Here is a 6498-nt window from a genome sequence, read left to right on the forward strand (position 1 = left end):
GAGGGGGCATGGCAAAGAGGAAGTTTCTTCATTCAGAAATAAACAAATGTGTGCTCTGCCTAAAAGTCTGTGAGGCCTGTTTCAAGGTAGGCAGTAGCTCTGGCCCTGCTGCCTATACGCAAGATAGACCCACTCAGCTAATGCCTGGTTACCTAGAACTCTGATGGGGAACATTATATGTGGGCCTGGCCTAAAGACACTGGGTCTATATTGCCATGGGGACCGTAACTGGAGAGCAGGTGGCTTGAGACCATCTAGCATCTTTGCCTACTTCATGGTGTTTATGCTAGAGACTTTTGGTTCTTGTAGATGATGTCCAAATACTTGATTTACATCTCCTTTAAGTATGATACTTACATGACTTCCAGGTGATTGATGGGAATGTTTTTTCTTAATCTAATCAGTTAGAGCTCTGTCAGCATTTTAGGACCTAAAATGCAGTTAATTTTATATTGCACTCCTAAGTTTCAGCTCAGCTTTGTGAGAGCTAAACTTAAGAAAAGGTAGAAGAACAAAGCAGTGAATATGGGACTAAACCCTGAGAAAGGAAGAAAAAAGGTGAGAAGAAGCAGTAGAAAGAGATATAGGGGTGTTTGTTTGTTTTTGCCTGTCAATGGTCAGTAGCAAAGAAGGAAGGAAACTAGGCAAGGGGATCATCTCTATGTAAGCACCTAATTGTTCATCTTGAGGTTCATTTAGGGGCTCAGCAGTGGAAAGATTCTATTTGTTTCAACAGGTGTTGGTTCAGACCCTTAGTGTGCTTTTCATAACTGGAAGGTTCTGAGATACTACAGTGGTCAGCATGGTATCAGGCCGTAGAGAAACGTTACCTAGCTCCAAAACATGCTTAATTTCTAGATTCTTCATCAGTCTTTTTTCAAGTTACTTGAAGTTATCTAGGAGGAGAAGTGCCCTTCAAAACCAACTTACTTTTGGGCTTAATAAAGGAAGCTGTACACTAAGATAGTTGGCACAAGGCTTTTGGCTAGCTACTTAACCAAACTGCACAGTTGAGTGTGTTTTTTGTTTTTTTGAGAGTACATGGATATAAAACTCACAAGGCGTTCTTGGAATGGTCGTGTATCTAGTTGAAATACAGGCTGTGGTGGTTTCATCCAATGTTTGCATCCAAATGTGACAATCTATATTTGAAAATCTAAATGGAAAACATGGCCACTCGCATTTCTTTGAGTATGGTCTTGCTCAACTTTCATTGCCCAATTTGTCTCTTGCCATCCCCCCACAAAAAAATTTGATACTTTTGCAATAACACAGACCCCAATAACACAGACCACAAAAATCGAGAAAACAATTTTATTACGAAAATAAAAGTTTAAAAAAATATAAACTATAGCTGCCTCATGGTGGGCTCATATGAGAGAGGAGAAGTATAGACATACCCCCAATTAATAAAAATGCACTCTAGACACATGGGCTGTATTTCCTCGGTCTCTAAGCTCAAAGAAGAGTGATATATGCTGTAAAAGTTTTTCCATTTAACTAGTTAGAAGTACTGGCTCCAGGCTACTGTGATAAAGCACATGTGAAAAATGGATCTGCTTTCCATCAAGAACCATAGCCCCCAAATCCACTCTAGCCTCCCTCCTCCTCCTACCACTCTATGCAGTGTCTGCTGTCGTTGAAACATTCTCTTCTGTGTACAGCAGTCCTACACATATAGGACCTTCTTGTCCAGGATAGGAACTCACTTGATTTCTACCTTCAGAATACCTGCATGCTGGGGAGGCAGAAAAGGGGGAAGGAGTAAGGAGAAGAGGGAAGAGTGGTTTCTTTGGAGGAGGAGAAAGCACAGTTTAAAAAAATCACAACAAGCAAAAGTAAATGTATCATTTCTAAATAACTTGCCCTGGATGTGATATCTTGTGGCTTTCATCTAATCAGACCTTCAGCCCGAAGTGATTTGGAGAGCTCATTGTTTATGCAGCAACACCAGGCTATACAGTCTCATTGTGCGCTCCTGGGCCAGAGTTTGTCTCATCTCATCTCATACTGTTTTGTGGTGCCATATGTGCATGGGACAGGAGAGGTCATGCTTTCTATGTAAGCAATATACCTTTCACAAAATTGTATATTGTATTTGGTAATTAAGGGCTAATGGTTGATAGCGGATGAATCTAAAAATTCATTGATTAAATCTCTTCCTGAAATGTAAGGCAGTGTACAAAGGTTAACGTCTGCTTCACTCGGAAACATGGGAAATGACCTTAAAAGAATAAACCAAAGTTCCATGAGGCTCAAAGATTCCAACCTGACCATATTGACTAAAAGTTCATGAAAGGTTTATTACATGAATGTCTAGGATTAGGGAAATAGGGAAGCTATAGGAGAGAAGCAGAGAAACTACACTTGAATTGATTTGTAAGTATTTTACCTTTTTAAATGCTTGGGAAGATGATAGAATGCACTTCACTTCTCTTTAAAGACCCACCTGGTTGTTCCTTTTTCTTTTTTGTAAAAGAAAATGTAACTTTTTTACGTAAAGCTTCATTCCCAAAGTAAAATGTCCTTGGGCTGGTGGCAACAGCTGGAGCTGTATGCTTCATGAATAATTCAGAAACAAGGGCAGCTTTTTTTTTATCTTCTGCATCTTTATTATGTGCACTCATTTAATTTTAGATATGATAAACTTTTCATTCATTTGCTTTGTTGGTTGCACTGACCTGTCATATTTATTTTTGATGTCCGTCTTAAGGATGATATGCTCCTTCTCTTAGTTACATCCTCTTTCATAGAGAGCAGCTTAATTGCTACCCAAAGAGGCAACTAACTTCCTACCTGGATGAAGATCATTTCTCCCTATATCCACATAAATAGATATGCTGCTGGAAGGCAGCAGCAGAAACCCTATACGTTGGGTCAACACAGTGAATAAATAGATGCGTGGTCTAGTGGACAGTGGGAGAAATGATGATGAAATCCATTTGCTTTGTGGTGGTCTCTCATGCCTTCCTCAAACTTCAACTGGCATTAACTTGCAATATATGTGAGGAGACTGCAGAGTGCGGAAGATGGCAACAGTTAACAACAGAATGCAAGCGGATCTTAGCATTGAAGTAAAATTGCAGCCATGATGGTGATGCCCCATGAAAATTGCAATATGATAGTGATATTAGTCATTTTGTGTGCTTGAAAGTGAGGTGGTAGTGCATCAGATCTTCTAGGGATGCACTGCAATTATCCTAGTTGTGCAAGGTTCAAGTCTTTTCTTTGACCATTCCTTGTCCTCCTTTTCTCAGAGATGTTGCTTGAACATATGATGATGTGTAGGCTGATCTTTTTGGAGGACTTGCTGCATTAGTTCTCCACCTCTCTTGTTCTGTGATAAACTTTAGCCCATCTCATCTGCACTCCTATTTGTGAGAAGGGAGAATATTTTTCTCTGAGAAATATAATAGTGTTGTGTTCAAGTATGTCCAGTAAGTAATATACTATATGTTAACATGTAATCTCTGATTTCTGTCCACTAATATGCTGATTTATATTAGCAATTTATAGTAGGTTGTTAATAGGAATATGTCAACTTTACCTTTTTTATATGAGCTGTTAACCTGATAGGATGCAATCACTACAAAATTTTCATGACATAAGAGGTAATATAACAGTGAGCAGTGATTTGTATGAAGCTGGTTGTGCATTGTGTTGATGCTGGTAGCAGAAGGAACCTAATTAAGTGCCATTAGTGAAATACAATAGCTAGAAACAGTGGATGGAAATGATAACTGTATATAAAATTGTTTCTTTTCTAGATCCTGCCATCAATGACTGAGCTTCCCTGAAATCTTCTTATCAGTTACTGCCAAGATGAGAAGGATAACAGAAAGGAGGAGTTTTAAGTGGTTTAAATGATAGTTAATTTCACCTATTTATCAAATGACAGTCATTCTTAAAACTCCAGTTGTTGTACAAAAGGACACTTTTTTGGAAACTGTTTTTGTAAAATTTACTATTTTGTAAACAAAGTCACTGGTTTTTTTAATGTATATAAAATGAATGATATGGTCATCGTGATAAACTTGTCTAAAACTTTTGTTTTTGGAATTTATGCTGTGTACTCTAATCATTTGTTAGAATAGGTAGGGAATGTCACATGAGGAAGTGTTTCTTGCGAGAGTCCTCTTATGCAACAGAATACTTACTCTTATGACACTCATAATTATCTAAATTACTGTTGCCTCAGCCTCCTGCAGACCTTTCTTTTAAGAATTGCAGATAGAAATATGCAGTGAATAGGGTTTTGTCTCCTTCCTCTCTTGACTGACACATTCTTCCTTTGATCAAAGCTCTTTCAATCTCCAGAAAGAGAGACAAAGAAAAAAGGTGCCTTACGTGTTCTTCACTTTTCTGTAGCAATGAGAGTGACTCTTGGGTTTTTCTAGTATGAAGATTGCCCAGGTACAAATATTTGAAGGAAAGACAGAAACTGTTAGGTGTTTCTGTGTGACCATGCCTAACTGCAAGTGTTAGCTGTTACTTATGCACATCTCGCTTCATACCAACCCCATCTATTCTGGGTTCTAATAAAACCTAAGATACTATAGCCCCCATCCTCTAGCCCTGTGAACAGGTAGGTGGTGATAACTTACATTGACTCCATTAGACTAGCAACCTCTCGGTGAGATATAATGTAACCCCCTTCACATGTCTTCCTTAGGCTCAGGGTGGATTCAGAGGTGATGTGTAAAGGGATACACATCTGGAAGTGGGTGAGAGCCCAAATTGGGTTAGACAGAGCTTACATGCTCAGGGGGCTGGAGGGGAGTGTAAACTGTACCCATTTCAAAGTGGCTATGACACAGATGGTGTGTCGTCTTGTTGGGGTGGTCAACATCAGTGAATGCTGCAAATCTTTATATATCCAGAGTACAATTCCATGCTTTTCTGTCTCTAAGAGGCAGCCTGGACTGATACATAATTCGTAAGAGCTGCCTGGACACACGGCACCAGTGTGGGGCCCTCTATTACCGTTCCAAAAATCTACGTATATCTATGCTGCTGCATTCATATCCAGTACAGCTGATGCCCCTGCGGCCGACTGGGGCACCAGAACCAGGGGCATTGTTCTTGATTTTCATATGCTTAGATGAAGACGATCTTATTCGTCTCTGCTACTGAAGATACTATTCAGTAAAAGCAATAAACACTGAAAAGCAGGAGTCATGAAGGGGCTTCTCCGAGATAGACTATCCTCTGAAATAGGTTATTGAACTTGCATGTTAAGATAGGATTTTCCATTCTGCGGGCTGGAAGATCACTGGTTTGACGCTGCAGGAAAAACAAGAGAGAGAATAGGAAACCAGTCCTAGAATCAGCAGATGTGCAGTGTTAAGCAGTTGAAACAGACAGCACTGCAATTAATCAGTGAGGTCAGACAGAGGGAAGAGTCCAGCTCTCTTCCAGCCAGCCACATGCTAGAAAAGGGGAAAGCATGAACCCTCCACAAGTGAGCTAAACGGGGGAGGAAGAGGGGATACCATGCAGATATGTAACAATGATACTGTCTGCCCCTCACACCCTTACATTTGGTTGGGGAAGGGAGAGAGGGAGCTTGGGAGGAGGAGGAACAATATCAATTTTCAGGAACAGAACAGTTCCCATGAGCAGCAATACCAGCCTTCCCCCATATCTTTCATGCAGAGCCCACTAATGCCCAAAAATTGCCGCATAAATCCAAACTAGTGGCATAAGGTGGGTGGATGGATGATGATGATTATTTTTTAGGGCAACGGGTCAGAGATTTGGGGACATAAGCAAACTTACAAGTCATTTCAATAGCTGTAGCATTTTTTAGCAAGTGGGTACCAAAAAAGCAGTGTTAGAAGACAGTATTCAGGAGCAGCCATGTGGAAAACTACTTTCATGCTAGGGCTAACGATTGACAGACCTTTGCTAGTAAGCGTTGCTGAGAAAATTCTGATCACTGGAGTCAAAGCTGCTTTGTGTTGGTCCGTGCGTGTGGTATGTTTCTTAAATGTGAAGAGTGTGAGGGGGCAGAATACTGACTGCTTAATTGCCAAGATCCTCCCTGCAACTCTTCTTCAACTGGGGTGCAATTGTAAAGGAAACGGGTCATAGTTCTAGGCACAGGTGAAATGCCATACGCAGCAGGATGCCCTTGGCAAGTTAGTGATCAGCTCAGCGGTGAAGTCAGAGGCACTGCTACACTGTGAGCACAGTGAAGGGCCTTATCCTTAGGACCGCTGAATATCTCCAAGTGCCATTATCTTAAGAGTTAGGAATGCTCAGCTCTTCTCAGTCAGCCCTTAATTCATGTAAACTGCAGCTTAGTTTTGGCAATTATAGAACCACTTTAAAATGCTTACTGAGATGCTTGTGATTTCTTAATAATCTTTGTTGGCCTGCACAGTAGTAATACCATGTAGTTATACATAATTAAACCAATATTGTGCAGTAACATATGTTTTGTGTACAACACAGTAAGAACTTCATTAGGTCAGTGACTTAAAATCTTACTTGAGC

At 40.3% G+C, this 6498-nt stretch overlaps 1 long non-coding RNA gene across 3 annotated transcripts in view; it reads left to right on the top strand.

The window, feature by feature from the left end:
• Positions 1-4062, top strand: part of LOC116820813 (uncharacterized) — a 15373-nt gene extending 11311 nt beyond the window's left edge. For all 3 annotated transcript variants that reach the window (XR_004372748.2, XR_004372749.2, XR_004372750.2), the window contains one exon: positions 3768-4062. This is a non-coding gene — a long non-coding RNA (uncharacterized LOC116820813). The remainder of the gene's footprint in view (positions 1-3767) is intronic.
• Positions 4063-6498: the final 2436 nt, after the last annotated feature.

The sequence above is a fragment of the Chelonoidis abingdonii genome, chromosome 19, assembly GCF_003597395.2.
Source record: "Chelonoidis abingdonii isolate Lonesome George chromosome 19, CheloAbing_2.0, whole genome shotgun sequence".
In the NCBI taxonomy this organism is placed as follows: Eukaryota; Metazoa; Chordata; order Testudines; family Testudinidae; genus Chelonoidis; species Chelonoidis abingdonii.